The sequence below is a fragment of the Carassius carassius genome, chromosome 1, assembly GCF_963082965.1.
Source record: "Carassius carassius chromosome 1, fCarCar2.1, whole genome shotgun sequence".
In the NCBI taxonomy this organism is placed as follows: Eukaryota; Metazoa; Chordata; class Actinopteri; order Cypriniformes; family Cyprinidae; genus Carassius; species Carassius carassius.
Window position 1 is genome coordinate 48,551,385 of NC_081755.1, and position 20,127 is coordinate 48,571,511.

At 38.1% G+C, this 20,127-nt stretch overlaps 1 pseudogene; it reads left to right on the forward strand.

The window, feature by feature from the left end:
• The first annotated feature begins 1,040 nt into the window (after positions 1-1,040).
• Positions 1,041-11,375, forward strand: LOC132142747 (interferon-induced very large GTPase 1-like; annotated as a pseudogene).
• Positions 11,376-20,127: the final 8,752 nt, after the last annotated feature.

Genomic DNA, 20,127 nt, shown 5'->3' on the forward strand with positions numbered 1-20,127 from the left:
ATATATATAAATGTGAAATAACTAAAATGTTTTCAACTTTAGCATGATAATTATTATATTATATAAATTATATAAATATTATATAAATTATAGAATGTTTTATATATAAATGTGAAATAACTGAATGTCACATATATGAAATAACTAAAATGTTTCCAACTTTAGCATAATTATTATATTATATAAATTATATAATGTTTTATATATAAACGTAGAACACACCGATCCCATTTATACACTGCTCAGGAATGTAATGGGAGGGTGGAGAAGCCATATAATCACACACACACACACACACACATAACCGTATAACTGGGATAAAGTTCAAACAAGTTAGCTGGCACAAACTTCAAACAAGCTAACTGACACAAAGTTCAAACAGCTTCTGTCAAAACCACATGATCGATGCATCGGGAGGGTTTCCTAAAACCATGATTTAGAACTAACTAGGTCAATAGGGTAAAACTTTCTGTCAAAACCACTTGATCGATGCGTGGGGAGTGTTTCCTTTACCGTTTAAACTAGCCGTCAAAAACTATAATTTAGTACTAACTAGGTCAATAGGGTAAAACTTTCTGTCAAAACCGCATGATCGATGCGTGGGAAACGGTCATAGGTTAGCCCCTGAACTCATTCCGGAAGTTCAACCCATCCATCATAAGGTCACCGGAAGTTCAACCTGTCAAAAGGTCAAAGGTCAAAGTCATAAATCATCATGACATAAGCAGCATCATAATTACTACTCTGCTCACATCTCAGCGCAGAACGAACTCAACTCACCAGTAAGCTAAACTGAAGGTATAACAGAAAAAGGTAAGTGAAGAATCACGCTAGAATGCATTTACAAATGGACTTTCTAAGACTAAAATATAAATCATTAGCTAGCTATTTTTCAGCCTGTGCATTTAAGACATTTAGTGCAAAGTTATTTTCATTCTTTTTGTTTTGTCGGCCTGTCAGCAGCTTTTAATATGTGGGACTTCACAAACAGTAACTGTAACCTCTCTGACTGGTTCCCCCCTCATCTGATTGTTTTTAGTATGGATCCAGTGGGAGTGAATGTGATAGAAACGGCAGCTCTTGGAAGACCCTTCCAGCTGGGCATGTTATATGACTGGAGAAAGGATGCACTAATACCAGGTACCACAAAATAAACTTCTAATGGTCTAATGTCATGCCAAAAAAGAGGTGTATATTGTTGTGTTATAAGGCACAAGAAACAATGCAAATCAGATTAGTGTAGAGTGTGTTGAAATTAAATTAAAATTAAAATTAAAGATAAAATGTATGCATTTAGCAGACGCTTTTATCCAAAGCGACTTACAGTGCATTCAGGCTAACAATTTCTACCTATCATGTGTTCCCGGGGAATCGAACCCCCAACCTTGCATTTGCTTGCTAACGCAATGCTCTACCACTTGAGCTACAGGAACACTTAAATTTAAATTGTTTAAATTAGTAATCATAATGTCTCTCATATGTTATTGTTGGGGGGGGGGGGGGGTTCTTTTGTGTTATTCTGTTTGGGGAAACTTACAAATATACATTGCTCTACATGCTCTAAGTGTGCAATGATTTGTTCCTCATTTCTCTCTATTTATTTTTTCTGTTTTATGCAACTTTTGTTAGAAGTTGCATTTTCTGAAAATGCTTTTATATTATGTAGTTTCTCAGAAGCAGAAACATTTTCACTTCCATGATCTTTACATTTACATTTAATAAAGCGACTTACAATGAGAACAATAGGGAGTCACGTGATGCGCTCGAGGTAGTTGGACGTACCCAGGAGAGCTATCTAGAAACCACCTAATATATGTTAAAATAAACACTGAAACATTGCCCAAATAGTCTACCTGATACCTGTGTGCAACGCGGAATTATGGAGCATCGACAATGTTAAATATATATGCTCCAAATATTGATGATCACTTGTTTATACAAAATGTTTTCCTTCAAATTGCACAATCATCAGGCTCACTCTTGGTAGGTGGGGACTTTAACTTTTGTCTTGACAATGTACTTGATAGATCTTCAACCAGACAATTGAAGATCCCATTCGTCTTAGACAATCGCAATTCCAAAAATGTATTAAAGTACAAATCGATATTTTTACGCCTACGAATAAACCTTCTTGTTCCAATAGCTTCATTTTATGGGACACTTTAAAGGCTTATCTTAGGGGCCATTGTATTGCATATACTAAGGAGTTAATCTAATTTAAAAAATCCAAATTGACTGAGCTAGAGTCCGAAATCTTAGCACTTGGAAAAATATACCATAAGGATCAAAATAAGGTTGCTTATAGGGAATTACTTAATAAAAAATGGAGTATAATAAAATGAACACCTACCAGGCAGAGAGGGTTATTATTAGTTCTAATCAGCATTATTATGAGCTTGGCGAGAAAGCTCATAAAGTTTTGGCCTGGCAATCAAAACGTGATGAACAGAAATGAACGATAAATGCTATAAATACAGGTAACGCGGAAACATACATTCCTGTAGAGATTCATGATGCATTTAAGCAATATACTTCTACAATATAAGTTGTATACTTCTCAGGGAAGTACAGATAGTACACAAATGGATTATTTCTTATCCTCAATTCACTTACCATGTCTTTCAGAGGAAGACATGCTTAATTTGGATCAACCTTTTTCTGCCTCTGAGTTGACCGAAGCCATCCTTTTAATGCCCAATAATAAATCTCCGGGTGAAGATGGCTTCCCATCTGAATTATATAAAGTATTTAAAGATTTGCTTGCGCCATACTTAATGGAAGTACTTCACCAGTCTAGGACGGACAAGTGTTTTCCTGACTTTTTCTCCAATGCAATAATTTCGGTAATATACAAAAAGATCCGCTGAAATGTGCATCCTATAGGCCAATTTCACTCCTTAATGTGGATTATAAATTAGTTACTAAAATGATAACTCTCTCTCTTGATGAATTTATTCACATTATAAATACCCTAAAGCAAAAATAGTTACTAATGGAATCACTTCTGCTACATTTCCCTTGTACAGAGGATGTAGGCAAGGATGCCCCCTAAGCCCAGCTCTCTTTGCACTGGCTATCGAACCTCTAGCTGAGGCTATTAGATGCAACCCTGATATAAAGGGCTTTGGAATCGGTCCTGAAATGCAGAAAATATCATTATTTGCAGCTGATATTCTTTTATTTCTAACTGACCCTATAGACTCTTTGTCGAATCCACAGAATGTGTAACAATTATATAGCACTTTCTCTGGATATTAAGTTAATATTGACAAGAGTGTCATTTTGCCATTATCAGGGTTCGACTATACTGCACTGGACGGCTTTTCCTTTAAGTGCTCTCCTACTGAATTAATTATTTAGGTATTCAGGTAGATGCTAACTTAAAGAATCTCTACAAACTTTTAAGATGTATTATAGGGCAGCCCAATCCAGGTACTTAGCTCAGATGTTTGCTAACACCCCCTTTCCCTCTTGGCTTAATATGGAAAAATCTGAGATAAAAGAAGAATGTCTATATTTTATATACATGGGATAACAAACTGATTAAAAAAAGAACTAATAATCCCATGATTATACATTCAGTTCAGACTTGGTATAAACTGCGGTCTCTGATGGGACAGGATAGTTTTCTTTCCCCTAAAACACCTTTATCGGGGAATAGATTGCTACCTGTGTGTCATCAAAACAAAAATGTTAAGATATGTGCAGAGAAAGCAATTACACTGTTGGAGCATTGCTTTGATGGCAATGTTTTAATGTCACTTGAACAGTTAAAAAATGGATATAATTTGAATAATAAAGAATTCTTTAGTTATCTACTATTACAAGATTGTTTAAGAGTCAAAGCAAAAACTTTTCCTAAACTACCGGTTTTGACATTTATTGAGCAACTCTGTTACTCTGATAAAACACTATATAAAACAATTTCTAGAATATATGAAGCTCTGATCTCAAATCAGCTTTTAGATGACCAAGATAAATCCAGAAAGAGATGGGAGCAGGATTTGGGGGTAAGAATAGATGCAGACCTGTGGGGTCAATTATGTAAAGATGGGGTCAACTCAAACTTGAATTCTAGGTATAGATTAATTCAGTTTAATTTTTTACACCAGCTTTACTACACTCCATTTAGATTACATACATTTAACAACAGTATTTCAGGGGGCAGATGGGGTGGTGCGTGCTGGTCTAGACGACAGTGGGCAAAAATTGTCCAAGCAAGAGGTTAGAGTGGAGCAAAGAGTGTCCGTAGCTCTTTTCGTGTCCAGAGCTGAAAACTGAGAGAGTGAAGGAAGTGAGGATGAAACCACAGAAGATAGGCGAGATGGAGAGAGTGAGCGTAGGTTCCGTCGAAAGTGAACTGCATTGGAGTGTGTGCCACTTCAGGAGTAACTGCTAGGTTAGCGCTAATGAGGAAGTGATCTGAGGTGTGTAGTGGAGCAACTGAAGAGTTGTCCACAGAGCAACAGCGCGTGTAGTTGAAGTCCAGTTGCCTGATTTGTGAGTCGCTGTAGTAGACACTCGCTTGAGATCAAATGAGGCGAGCAGAGTGTTGAAGTTAGCAGCCTGGGGTTTATCTAGGTGGATGTTGAAGTCACCAAGCAGTACCAGAGGAGTACCATCTTCAGGAAAGTTTGATAGCAGCACAGCACATTCCCAATTGACCTGGGGGACGATAAATGACCACAAAGTGGATTTTAACAGGGTGGGTTACAGTAATGGCATGTGATTAAAATGAACCGTTACCTGTAGGTGATGGTTGAAGATCAAATTTCCATTCTTTTGATATAAGGAGACCAGTACCTACAACCCTCCCAGTCATACAAGGAGTGTGGGAACAAGTGAAATTAGTGGAGAGGGCTGCAGGGGTGGCAGTGTCTTCAGGTTTGATCCAAGTCTCAGTCAGTGCCATGAGGTTGAGACTGGAATTAGTAGCAATAGAAGAAATGAAGTCTGCTTTGTTAACAGCAGACTGGCAGTTCCAAAGACCAACTGGAACAGAGAGCGTAGTAGTAGAGGTCCGAGGGACAGACCACAGATTTGTCGGAAAGGCCTTCCTTCGACGTACATTGCATGCTCACCGAGTGTTAGTAGTGATAATAGAGATCTGAAAGCACATAGTGACTACAAGTGACTTAAATAAGTATTTGAGAACAAGCTATACCAAAAGTAAAGAAAGGGGAGAAAAAAAACTCAAGAGCCTTGTCGGTGTCCTTGCTCAGTGGAGTCACGCAGGTAGAGTCGATGGTCTTTACACTTGTCGGTCTTCACACGAAGGCTGCTGCGACCGCTGCCGCGGTGAAAACTACCTGATTACTTGTGATTGAAGTCAGCTGGCCACGCCTCACTATTTAGCAGACCGAAACTGGGCAGTCCCATGATAGGCAAATACAAAACCAAGGGCCACTTCAGCACGTATTTACCAGGGTAAGACACACAGTAATTAAACCAAACTTTCCTAGCAACGACGATCACACGGTAGTCTAATGAGAAAACGAGGCAAAACACTTACAAGCTGCTGTCCTTATCTGTTGCTCGACTGTTTCTTCTGACAAGGGCTTCAAAACAGCTAATTAAGTACTTTCACTGGCTTTCTTTAACTTCACTGAATCATTAACTTCAGTAACCTGTGCATCACAGTCAGCAAACTGCAGTCAAAAAATTCACATGTACATTTTATGGCGACTTTCAGCTGCAGTCTAACCCAGCGTCTTTTGAAGATGCTTTGAAAGTTTTCACTGATCTTCCAGAACTGCTGAAAGATAATCAAGAGCAGACGATTGCACTGAGAGTTTGGCTTTTTCCTCTTAACAAGCTTCACAAAAGAGCTTCAAAACTTCATAAAGACATCCGCATGGATCTTATCATTAAGATAGAATCAGTGATTGAGAGTTTAAATACAACTGAGATGAAATGCAGTGATCTTCTGAAAGACTCGCCTGCTCAGACATTTGCTGCATTTCATGATACAATTCTAAATATGAAGCAAAACTGCTGCATGTACAAGTTGAGACTCATGAAGAATCTCGGCTCTTTGCTGCCAAACATCCGTGGAGACGTGATGAAGGAAACTGCACTGATTGATCTTCTACAAGAACATGCCGCATCTCCATTCAGAAGACGTGATCTTTCACATTGGCTGAAAGAGAGAGAAAGAGAGTCTGAGATCATAAAAACAGTCCTCAGACAGCTGAAGGATTATGGTGCACAGGTGGAAGTCAAAATAGATGCCATCTTGATGGATCTGGAGGTTGGGAATCTGGTCAGTTACACATTCACATCACTGAACCACTCAGATGTGCTTTTTCTTCAACAAACTGCCTTTCTGAGTCCATCAGCACAAGGAGAAACTGAAGAGAAGAGCCTTGATTTCAAGCAAACACATTGGCTCACTCCTGAGATCAAAAAGTCTATGAGGAGTTATTTGGAGATATTTAAGAACTTAATTGATTCAAAAGACTGTAAACCAGCCAAGTTTATTGTGTCCTCAAAGGAAATGGAGGACAATCCTGGATCCTGCATTCTTCTGTATGAAAATGGATGTGATGAAGCTCTCTGCTTTATTCCTCCATCCAAACCAGCCTGTCCAGTCACTGAAGAGGTCAAAGGTCAGAGTATGGTTCTGAAGGTGGTTCCTTCATCATGTCGTAGTACAGTGGAGCTCAGATTACTGTATTAACTGAAGCAGGACACAGTCTGGAGATCTGAACCTGTGCTGAAGGATCAACACACAGTTACTCTGACTGATCTGAGAGAAGGAACTGTGTTTGAGATCAAGTGTGCAGCAGTGGGGAAACTCAACTACACCGTATACAGTGATGTGATCAGCGTCACCACAGAGGTAAGATGATCATTCATCAAATATCAGCTGACAATAAGATGTTAGGTAAGAAATATGTCAGGTAATTGAACAGAAATATTATAACTTACCACCTCAACGGCAATCTCATGATTTAATCAGTTGTTCATTAGAATCAAGTGTATGTTTTTTTTTAGCAAATTACAAAGAACCTAGTAGTTATGTAATAATTTTATTTTTTTGTTGAGCAGAGAAAAAGCAAGAACACTGGAACAACAGGAATCAAAGTTGAAAAGATAGATAATCTATTTCACAGACTTCATCTTGGAGACAGGCACCACAATAAACTGAGAGCTGCTGATGTTCTTCAGATCCCCAAACATTCATTACAGTCTCAAGGGTCTTGTGCCGAAGAGAATCCGGTTCAGATTTTCGTACAAAAGCTACTGATGATGGACTACAGAGCAAGATACTTTAAAGCTAAAGAAAACAACGAAAAAGACAACACGCAGCAACAAAACTATGACCCATCTAAAGATGAGGGTGATATTTTTATTGAAATGTCTTTGTCTAGCGATAGAAAAAGTCAGTCTGAACAAATTCACCCAATGGATGTTCAGATGGCGGTGTTTCATTGTGCTGATGGTTTCCTGAAGCAGCTGATGGTGACTAAACTGTCCCAGTGTCAGTACGCTCTGCCTCTGCTTGTTCCTGATCCAGTCACAAAACAGATTGAGTTTCCTCTCTGGACATTCAGACAAATCAACAAGAGCTGGAAGATGAGAAACACCAACAATGAGACCATCAGTCAATCCCATCCGATCTACAAGGCACAAACTCCAATGGTGTTTTTTTTCAGGTTTGGCTCTGTGTCTTCATCCAAGTCTCAGCTGATGAACAGTTTGATCAATGAGAAACACAACACGTTCTTCCACAGGAACTGTCCAGGCAGCAGCAGAACCAGAGTCCTGATGGATGGAGTGGTGGAGATCGCCTGGTTCTGCCCCTCTGGAACAAATGATGATAAATTCAGTGACTGTGTTGCATTCTGTAATCTACACGGTGATGCAGGAGACCATGAGAAACAGCTGCAGATCCTCACTGAAATGGCCTCAGTCATTGTTGTTCTTCTACCACGACTGGACAGGAATGACAGAAACATGAAACAACTTGATGAACTCCATAAGGGCTCAAAGCCACTAATTTGTCTTTTTACTGAGGATGAAACTGCTGTAACTGTGTTGAAGGAAAAATACCAGATTGGTCTGAAAAACAGAAATCCGTCAGATGTTTCTGAAGAGCTCAGAAGAGCCATAAAGAATTGTCTCTCAGAATCATCTTCCACTTTCAGACTTTCAGACTTGTCCAAAGACTCAGACATCAGAGTAGATGAGGAAGATGATGATGACTGCAGAAGAGAAAGAGCAGCAGCACAGCAGATGATGAGTTTACTGGAGAAGAAAGATCTGTCAGAAATCAAAGAAACATTTCTGCCTCATCAGGGGAAACTGTGGCAACAGTGGAGTCAGAAGAACAAAGAAATACATCGACCTCGAGGAGATGAGATAGAAATGGACATTAGTAGAAAAAAAAGAGACTTGAAGAAGATCCGTCAACAGCAGCATGCATCTGATATAAGTGAGTTTGTGAAGCTCTTCATTAAAAAAATGAACACAGGTGCTGAACATGAAATTATATTTTTTGTTAAATGGATTGGAATCCTCCTGGATGAATATATCTCAGCTGACCTTTCTGCTCTACATCACAAGTATAATGAAAAGTGGTCAACAGTCTTAACAATGAATGATAGCAAAAATACAACTGTACAAATTGATCTTGAGAGAATATCTGAGGAGCTTCAAGCTGCAACCTTTGGTTTGGAGCACATCATGAGGGAGATCGGTCAGATCTATGAATCATGTTCATCTGTGAAGAAGAACAAGAAAGACCTGCAGGTTCACTTCTCTTCTCTCCCGAGTCTCGCAGCAGAGATGATGATCTCTGGATTTCCTCTGGAGCTGATGGATGGAGATGCTGCTCATGTTCCTGTGATCTGGATCTCTGCTGTTCTAGATTAACTCGTCCAGAAACTGGGAGACCAGAGAGTCTTTGTGCTGTCAGTTTTAGGGATTCAGAGCTCTGGGAAATCCACCATGCTGAACGCTATGTTTGGACTTGAGTTTGCCGTCAGTGCAGGCAGGTGCACCAGAGGAGCTTTCATGCAGCTGGTCAGAGTCTCAGACGCGATGAAAACACAGAAGAACTTTGACTACATTCTGGTTGTTGATACTGAGGGTCTTTGTGCTCCAGAACTGGCTGGAAGATCAACAAGAGATCATGACAATGAATTGGCCACATTTGTTGTAGGTCTTGCAAATCTGACCTTGATCAACTTCTTAGAAGAAAATCCTTCTGAGATGCAGGACATTGTCCAGATTATTGTTCAAGCCATCATGAGGATGAAGAAGGTCAGACTGAATCCCAGCTGTGTGTTTGTGCATCAGAACGTTTCAGATGTCACAGCTGGAGAGAAAAATATGGAGGGAAGGAGAAGACTTCAGGAGAAACTGGATGAAATGACAAAACTCGCTGCTAAAGAGGAAGAATTTGATGCAGATTGTTTCAGTCATGTAACTAAATTTGATATACAAAATGATGTGAAGTATTTTGCTCATTTCTGGGAGGGCAGACCACCAATGGCACCACCAAACCCAAAGTACTGTGATAATATTCAAGAGCTGAAGGAAACTATTGTGGATTTTGCCTCAAAATCACATGGAATGAGGCTGATAGACTTAAAAGTTCATATTAAAGATCTCTGGGAGGCTTTACAGAAGGAACAATTTATCTTCAGCTCCAGTTTCAATGCTTTGGAGATTGCAGCCTACAGGATATTGGAGCCTGAATACAATAAGTGGTCCTGGACTCTTTGCAGTGCCATGATGGAAACTGAGGACAATCTACACAACAAAATAGAAAATCAAGCAATTCATCAGGTTGATGAAACTGATCTTAAAAGAGAACTGAAAAAGACAAATGAAGAAGTGAAAAAATCAATGTCTGAGTTCTTTGAGAAAGTCAGAGATAAAGATAAACTGATTCAGTGGAAAGCATCATTTGACCTCAGAATTAAAGAACTTCAGGAAAACATTGTGAGAAAATTAAATGAGATTCTTCAGCAGCGAGACCTGAAGAAAAAGATTGATTCCCAGAGGACACATTATGAAAATACTCTCTATGAAAAGAGCAAAGAACTTGCCTTAAAATTTAAAGACAAAGCAAATGATGAGGAAAAACTGAAGAAAGAGTTTGATTCATTTTGGGAACAGAGACTGAATAAGATCATCACAGTAATTCCTCCAATCAAAGACATTGACATAATAACAGATTTGAAACAAATCCTCACTGACATCTACAAAAGTGCTCACCATTACAGTGAAAGATGTGATATTTTTACCATGTTGACTTATTCTGAATATGTTCTTTTCAGAAAGTCTTCAAAAAGAGTTAAAGAAACACATGGATTTACTCAAATTCTGTCTCCAGCGGATGAAGCCCAGATCAGATCATTAGTCACAGATGTTGTTCAGCAGACAGACAAAATGATTCAGTCATTTAACATTTCAAAGATGGGCTACAACATCAGCTGAACATGTTCAAGAGAAGAGAGGAGATGAATCTACTGAATATGTTCAAGAGAAGAGAGGAGATGAATCTACTGAATATGTTCAAGTTAACAGTGGGGATGTTAGTTTGTGGTTGAAGAGTTTCAAACAGCAGCTCTCAGATGAGCTGATCTTCTCTGAAAAAGATCTCAGTGGAGTCAAACATGATGATGTTGATGTGAAACTTCTAGAAGATGTGATGGAGAAAGAACTTCCTGTTATGTCTGAAATCAGTGAGAACTTCAACACAAAGACATTTCCAGTTAAGCTGGACTATAAATTCAGACCAGATGAGCTTCTGATTGATCACTTCTGTTGGTGCTGTTGGGCACAGTGTCCATTCTGCACCAACACTGTAGAAAACCATGATGGAGATCACAATGTTGCTTTCCACAGTGTGAGAGGAACTAAAGGGTGGCATTTCTCTAAATCTCAGTATCTCTGTGCTGTTATTTGCACCGAATTAGTGGCAGGTGATCAGGATTTCTATGAACCAGATGGAACGTTCCCTTTGAGAGAACATAGAAGAGCAGGAGGAGTTTATGCAGATTGGAGCATCACCCCTGACCTCTCTGAACTGCCCTACTGGAAGTGGTTTCTGTACAGATTTCAGAAAGATCTGGAAAAATACTATAATAAAACATTTGATGGATATGGTAGGATCCCAGATGGATGGAAAAAATATTCAAAACAAGATGCTATTGAGAGTTTGGGTCAGTGCATATAATAGAGAAGATGAACAATGTAAATCTTCTGTCTCCTCTCAGATTTTCCTCAAGTCACACCAAGAAATTAGTTTATATTAACACCAGCCAACACCTCAATCAACACCACATAGAGGACAATATTCAATCTAAATGTTCTTTTCTACGGAGCAGGAAGTATCCTAAAACGATTTACATTTTATACATTTTAATTGTAGACATTTATATATATATATATATATATATATATATATATTTAAAATTTACTCAGAGTAAAAATTACTTAGTTACATTTTAACAGTGGGAGGGAGTCAAAAATGGGACAGGCCAAGGGTGTCAAACTCAGTTCCTGGAGGGCCACAGTCCTGCACAGTTTAGATATAACCCTAATTAAACACACCTGATCCAGCTAATCTAATCATTTAGGTTTATTTGAAAACTACATGATGTGTGTGCTGGAGCAGGGTTAGAACTAAACTCTGCAGGGCTACGGCCCTCCAGGAACTGAGTTTGACACCCCTGGTATAGGTCTATTAATCTCAAACTAGTTGTTTTTAATTAAAGGAATCAGTTATTTATAATAATAAGACATTTGGGCTGTTACCAGGCAAATCAGTATCAACAAACTCATCTTTTAATGCAGAGGAAATGCAGAAGATTCATTGGAAGTGGCATTTAGATGTATTACACTAGTGCAGGACAAGAATGCATTTAACCTGCAGTTACAAATGCATGAATAATGTTTTGATATACAAAACATAAAATGTTGAATACTCATTTGAAATTATAAGAAATTAATTATTTAAAAAAATCAAAAGATACTTTAAATGTGATATTAAAATGGCCAGTATGTGTCAGCAAGTCACTGTTAATAAGTGAGTCATTGCGATTGAACCGAATCATTTAAACGGTTGATTCATTCAGGAACGAAACACTGTCTCGTTGCTCAGAGACGCAAAACTGTGCTTTGGTGGCTGTGTTTGGAATTATTTTCTGTTGTAGAAATAGAGCTAAAAAAGGCAATATGGTGTCTAAAACGCAAGTCTCTTAATTAACTTGTTTACTGAACTGTTATATATATATGTATGTATGTATATATTCATGATGATTTTTGGAGGAAAAGACGGCATTCTTTGTGTGATTTTGATTTAATGTATGAAATTATATAAATATGTGAATTTTCTGCCCCATATCTTCAATTTTGTGATCATTCTAAACATAGGCGCCGATTTATGTTTTTCTCCGTGGGTGCTCAAGGGCGCAAGCCATTTAAAAAATTAAAAAATAGACTAGGCTATTAAAAAAATATTGCATTTCAGAACCTTAGGCTAATGGACAGCGGCCGATACAAACAAACACAACAGCGTCACTTCTCAAAAATACAAACAGGATTGGAGATGAAAAGTTTAACTGACACGTAATCGCTAATGCGTTCAGCTTCTTGGGAAATTAATGTTTTGTAAATATTGATTAAAAGACTATTGCGAAAGGACAGCGTTTCCATTAACCGATTGTTGCGACTAAAATAATGAGTTTCTGGGAATGTCTACCTCATTTATGTTTCGAGGTTTCTTTTGATAGTGGCATGGCTTTTCTTTGAGGTTTCGAATCCATTATTCATATAGGCTATTTTATGTATTTTATGTATTTAACAAAGAACTTGTATTCTGTCCAAAAGTAGGCTACTTTTGTGTCCATTAGTTTTTCCTCTTTTAAACCGTATATAGGCCTATACTTGAGCAGAAAAATGTTCCCATTTAAACCCTGTTACGAACTTTAAGGAGTCTAGGGAATGTACCGTAACATTTACATATTAACGTACTGCTGGGTATGAAATGAGGTGGAAGAACATGACAGACAAAACTTTGAAAGAGAAAAAATACTGGACGTTTATTCACAAAAAGCCAAAGCCACTAGATCCAGTAAAATAATGTCGATATATCAATATTAATAGGTTTGGCTTTTTTTTATAACAAATCTGTCCATTTTAGTCTGATTAATGATTAGTGATTACGGAAAGCATTAAATGATTACATACTCGCACGGCACTGTATAGTGGGGGATGGGACGTTTTCAGAAACGCTGTGATTGGTGGATAGGATATGGAACATGCATGCGACTGGTTATGTCACTGTCACTGACAACAACATACAGCAGACGCTTCATAGCGCCAACTGCAATGTTTAATTTTAAATAAATGTAGCCTACTGGCAGTCTGGCACTGGCACACGTGGGTGCTCATTTTCCGTGGGTGCTCGGTATTTTCCGTGGGTGCTCCACGGTATCGGCGCCTATGATTCTAAATGCATTTTAGGAGACTGAATCACACAGTGAAAGAACGCACTATAAGCGCGCACATCATTAAAACAAAAAATATGATATTATCGCAGATGATATATATAGCACGCTCCTCACCACTGTCTTTTTGGCTAATTTGTGCAAAACCTCTTGCTAAAATGTCAAAGCTTCATTTTAACCACCAATGCAACGATGCAATTATTTAGCTTACCTCTACATTCTTGCGAAGGGTTGATGTCTTGTCGAGATTTTATAAGCTGCTAGTTTGGTCTTCCTAGGCAAGTACAGCTTACACTGCATAATAGAGCATACATATGGCCAGGGGTTCACTTCATTTCCTTCGAGTTCAACTTCAGAATATGACGGGGTTTCGTTTTCAGCGGTGTCTGCACCACTAACGCCTGTTTTGACCGTCTGCATCTTTCTTGTGATTTTAGCGCCAGTTTGCCCTCCTGCCCATTATTTACTGACGTAGTTTCCAGGGAGCGACTTTTTTGTTTTGTTTTTTTTTTTACTCAGTAATTAATGTGTTTTAAAATGTAGCGAAGTACAATACTTTAAACAAAATATACTTAAGTAAAAGTAAAATTACAGATTTAAAAAAATACTTTAAAAAGTATTAGTACACAAAAAAGCTACTCAATTACAGTAACGCGAGTAAATGTAATTCGTTACTTTCCACCTCTGGTTGTTGTATGTTTAGAGGTTAAATTAACTGTAGATGCTAACATGATTCAATGAGTATAAGAAATACGTTTTAACTAAGTTACAAATATTAAGATTATACATTTTTACAGTTTTAAAAAGGATATGTGATGTGTAATGTTATTGGAACCCATATTTCAAGTTAAATAACAAAGCCAGTTATCCACACCAGCGAATCCCAGTGGCTTTAGAACATCTCCGCGGAGCCACTGTAGACTTCTGCAGCGCATATAACCTCATCCGGATACGTGAAGGGGGCGAGTGAAAAAACGCTTTCGCAAAACCTACTAGTGACTATGAATACTGCATTATGCCATATGGATTGGTCAATGCCCCCAACGTATTCTAGGATTTTATTAGATTAGATTCAACTTTATTGTCATTGAACATGTAAGACACAGGGCAACGAAATGCAGTTAGCATCTAACCAGAAGTGCAATAAGCAGTAAGTACAGAATACACAAGGTCTACAATATGTTACAAATGTACAATAAATTTACAGATAAGGGAGTCCCTCCACAAGTTTGTACTCATCTACATTGATGACATCCTTGTCTATTCCCGAAGCATTGCCGAAAATCGCCACCACATTGTGAGGTGAGTGGGAGAATACTATCTGTTCCTCAAAGCCGAAAAAGTGCTCACTCAGAACTCAGTGCAGTTCCTTGGATACAACATCAACCGTAGTGGAATCCAGATGGACGAGGGGAAGGTAGCAGCTATTAAGCACTGGCCGATCCCCACAATCATAAAAGACATTCGTACAGTGATGTCCAGACTGTGCCATCTCAAAGAGCCTTCGCCATCTACCATCTGGCAAGCTCCACCCGCTGCCTGTTCCCAACTGACCTTGGTCACATGTAGGAGTGGATTTCATCACAGATCTTCCTTCCTCCGATGCAGAGCCATATAGAGAGAGAGTTGCGACTACGGAAGTTCAAAATGTTTGGTTGTCACGTGATTCGTGTCGACTTCAGATAGTTCCAGGAAGTACGTTGGCGGCCATTCAAACTGATAGAGTGACAGAACTGCGATTTCTGGTAATAAGGAGTTACCAGAAATCGCAGGGTAGGTAAAAAAATGTATAAAAACTTTTTTTCCAAATTTGTTTAAACTTTATTTATACATTAATACATAATTAAAATGTAAGTACTCTGAAAAAAAAAGTATAAAAATCGAGTGTCTGTAGACCTCTCACGACTGTTTTAAAGACAGCTCATTATTTCCATTCACTCCACCCCCTCCCTTCTGGGCTCCTATAGATTATTTATCGTCTCTATTACGGCTTTCTAAGTAATGTTATGTTAGCTATATTACGCAGCTACGTGTGCTAATGACACATGCTTCATGAAAAAAATATGTATGATCAAAATACAAAAAGAAAGATTTACCTGTCCAGCAGAAATAAAGCCATCAAGGAGTCACTTTTCAGCCCCTTGAGTTCCCTCAGTTCTCGCCATCGCTGGAAAGCCACGCCGATATTAACTCGCGTTTTATTTCTTTGTTTATCCAAAGACTTTTTGTTCATTGCCTTTTCTTGTACTGTTACTGTCTTCCTTTTTTTGCCTGGTTTGCCTTCAATAACTGCATAGGCTGGTACTGTGAATTTTGCTTGCTGTTTCTCTGCCATTGTTTTGGTATTCCTAGGATCCGTGCCTCTTGAATTCCTCAAATCAAACGTGCGCGCGCAAGTGGGCAGGTCATGTGTGGCAAAAGGGTGGTTGCCATGGTTGCGAGAGAGTGACAGTCGCCTAAGCCAATCCTATGTTTCGTCCCGAAATGGAAATAATGAGCTGTGTTTAATACAGATTAAACGGTCTAGAGTCACTCGATTTTTATACTCTTTTTATCAGAGTACTTACATTTTAATTATGCATTGATATATAGAAAGTTTAAACAAATTTGGAAGAAAGTTGTTTATACATTTATTACCTACCCTGCCTTTAACTAATGTCATATTGAGGACTTTCAGGCAGTAGAGACAGGCTGGTGACCGGTGATTTTCAGCTCGCAACGCACAATGGGTCAATTAACTGTTAGCAGCAGTAATTAGCATGTTAAAGAAATGTAAAATGAAGCTTACTGTTTATAATTATTACAATTACATATAGTAATATAATTATGTATTATAAATATATCTATTATATCTAGTATAATTCTTACAATACTTATTCATGTACACAATATATTTAGGTTTAAAACAACTTAAGCATACTCATATATAAACATGTGCACTGCCATTCAAAAGTAATGATGCTGAAAATTCAGCTTGGCATCACGAGTATATTACATTTTAAAATAGAAAACAGTTATTTTAAATTGTAATTATATATTACGAGATTACTTTTTGTATTTTTATTGAAATAAATGCAATTAACTATTTACAGCAATTCATTAATACATTTCTAATAAATGTAATAGCATGCCAAGCATTTTGTATGTGTCCTTTCTTTCATGTTGTCCTTGCATAGTCTCCAGCATGGTTTGCTGTGCTGCATGGGGATGCTCCACTCGGTCAGAGGAAGGTGTGCGAATGTATGGCTTCCCCGCTGACATGGAGAAGAGAAAATAATGGTTGGATCAAGTCAGCAGCAGCAGTCTAAATATAAATAAAAATTACAACAACAAAAAATTGTTAGGTAATTATTTAAATTTAAAATTACTTAAATTTATTTGCACTGTTTTACATTGAAAATTATTTACTAGAAATAACAAGAAAAGCCTTGCAAAACCCAGGGAGCTGAGACTCATGGTGAGACATTGCAGGTGAGACTGAATCACAATGACTAAAAACACTCTACCCATGGTTTTGCAAACTCAATTCACTCTAAATTTATATCAATAGGGTGCATTTTATTATTAAGGAATTTAATACGTGTGATAAGGAACAAACGTTATAACCTCATTTTTACCACTTCCACTCACCGCTGTCACACGTGATCAAACGTTGTATTGAACTAACGTATAATAGGGCTATGTAACGTTAGCTAACTTTCCCCACCCTGCAAAAAAAAAATGTGTTTAGACTCCTTTTTTTCTAATTCCAAACACGATGGATGAAACAGAATTAAGAGAACAGATTTTACAATTAATAGGGTGTTTGTTACTAACTTTATTCAGCTCCAATCCTAGCCTAATCTGTTAGTTATCTGATAACATCGCTTAAATCTACTCATTTAATGAGTGATAATCTACTAGAAGGTTTTAATTTGCAATTTATTGTTGTTAAGATGTACTGATCATATACAATCTTATTATTTAAACGTCTTACCTTTTAAAAGTGCGTCGCAAACGGTTTGTTCTGCTGCATCTCTACGGCGCGGCATCGATTTGCTGCTGCTTCCGGGAACTATTGAGAGGCTCCACGAGCCGCCATTGCTGTAAAAAAAAGCGTTCCATTGGAGTCAATGGAGTTGTCGCAACTCTCTCTCTATATGGCTGTGCTCCGATGGTAACACTTGCATCCTGGTGATTATCGATTGTTTCTCAAAATCATGTCGTCTTCTTCCCCTCAAGGGACTTCCCATGGCCATGGATACAGCCAAACTCGAGAACGAGTCAATCTTTTGTTCATTATCTGGCTCGGCTCGGTGTTCATCTTCAGTTCTCTCTTCACAGCAGTTCAGTCAGTGTACTGCTTGAGTAAATGAATTACTCCGGGATATTGGTTTGTTTTAACTCAGAGGGAGTGTGAGCCACATTTAAAAAGTTAACAGCTTAAGTAATTTGTGGATTAATGTGTATTGGAGACGCGATCCGTTTAAAACGATTCAGTTCGATTTGGTGAACTGGTTCAAGAAGATCCGGTTACATCGAATGATTCGTTCTCGAACCGGATATCACTACACTGCAGTGTTGTGAACGTGCTAACAACAGACACGGAAAAGAGGACAATGATGAATAAAGTCGTAGTTCTTGCTATTTTTGGACCAAAATGTATTTTCGATGCTTCAAAAAAATCTAACTGACCCTGATGTCACATGGACTACTTTGATGATGTTTTTCTTACCTTTCTGGACATGGACAGTAGACCGTACACACAGCTTCAATGGAGGGACTGAGAGCTCTCGGACTAAATCTAAAATATCTTAAACTGTGTTCAGAAGATAAAGAACAGAACAAGAGGGACATGTATTACATTATATTGTTTGGTATGTTTTATTTTATTATATATATATATATATATATATATTTTTTTTTTTTTTTTTTTTTTTTTTAGGGAAACAGGTCAATTTAGCTCAAAGGGAATCATTTAAGATTTTAAAGGGAATTTGAACAGAATCACTGTTTCACGGCTGATCACTGAGACGCCCTGTGATTCACTGAACGAGCCGTTTAACATCAAATCTGCGCTGGATATTAATATCCGAACTATAGTGAAAACACTATCAATTAGCACAGTAACAAGATCAGCAGTTTAAGACATTAACTTGTAAGCATAAAACACAATATACTTCTCTTTTCAATATGAATAAGGCTTTATTAGATAAATCTAAGACATATAAACCAATCTAACACATGAACGCACGCACGCACACATTCACACAAGTTGCAGGAAGATCGAAAGTTAGGCAAAGATGAGTTTAAGAGAATGGAAATTTGGAATCCCAAGTTTACAGCAATACCTTAAATTGCATAGACATGAACAACCATCAATCACTTAATTAACCCTCGCATTGAGTTCCTCAATGAGGTTTAAATTATATTAGATACACCAGCACAAATGTCTGAAGGTACATTGCCTGAGTAAAGGTGTCCCTTTGTTGTCGCTGATTGGCTGGAAGTTCAGTAGTCGTTGAAGTGACGTCTTGGGAAGCCCGTGGTTGGGCGTTGGCTGAAGATGCAGATTTGTGTGTAGCTGGTTGAAGTTGAACTCGACATTTCAAAACTTAATTCAGAACACAAAACTCTCAAATGGAAAAGAAAAGAAATAAAGTTTGGTGAGATTAGGTGTTGTTTCTTCTCATCGTGGCTAAGTAGCAGCAGGCGTGCAGGCTGAAGCACGCTGGAACCGCGCTCAAAGAACAGTGATGACAAACAGCATGGCTAAAAGCTAAAGCTAAGAAGCCAAGCTAAAAGCAGGCATGACTGATAGCAAAAGCAGAGCTAAAACTAAAAGCAGGCATGACTAGTAGCAGAAGCAAAGCTAACAACTAAAAGCATACATGACTAATAGCAGAGCAAATCTAGAAGCTAAAAGCTGGCATGACTAGTAGCAGAAGCATAGCTAGAGACTAAAAGCAAGATTTTATGGTGTCTTGAGTATTTAAACTGGCCTGTTGGCCACACCTCAAATGTTGTCTTGACCAATCGGATATTGTCTTGGCTCGGGGGGATCATAAATCATATGTTTATCTTACCAAGCATGTGGTCCGAATTTTCCCGGTCTTCCAGGGTCTAATTTTGGACATGATTCTTATAACAAGAATATGATACATTTGACAAATAACTGATTGTCAGGACTATTTCCAGCAAGCAGATTCGATTACATAGATACTAGACATGAATATGTATCCTTAAGCTACCCCATAGTTATTAAAAGACATACACAATAAGTGATTATAACATGATAGTCAAATGTGTGGGTTACACATAAATGAATATGGAGTGAAGCAATGGACTGATATTCATTTAGAAGTCATTTTGGAGTTAATTTGGGTCCATATATATGTACAAAAGAGAAAATCTTTGTCATTCTCTTGACAAAGATTTCTGTGGAGACCAGAGGTTCAAAGGCCCCCCCCCCCCCTTAGGAATTTCAGTCTGGTTCTGCTGGGTGGGGGAAGTGCTTAAGGATATGGTGTATAACTCTCATGGGTTTACATGTGATGTCCAGCGTTGCATTTCAATTAATTTCACTAAATTTGACAATCTCTTGTCAATAATTGTTCTAGTGGTGTTAATGTTGAAAGCTGTTCTGTGGAAGAGTTGGTTGGTTATCTTGCTTGGGACTTGT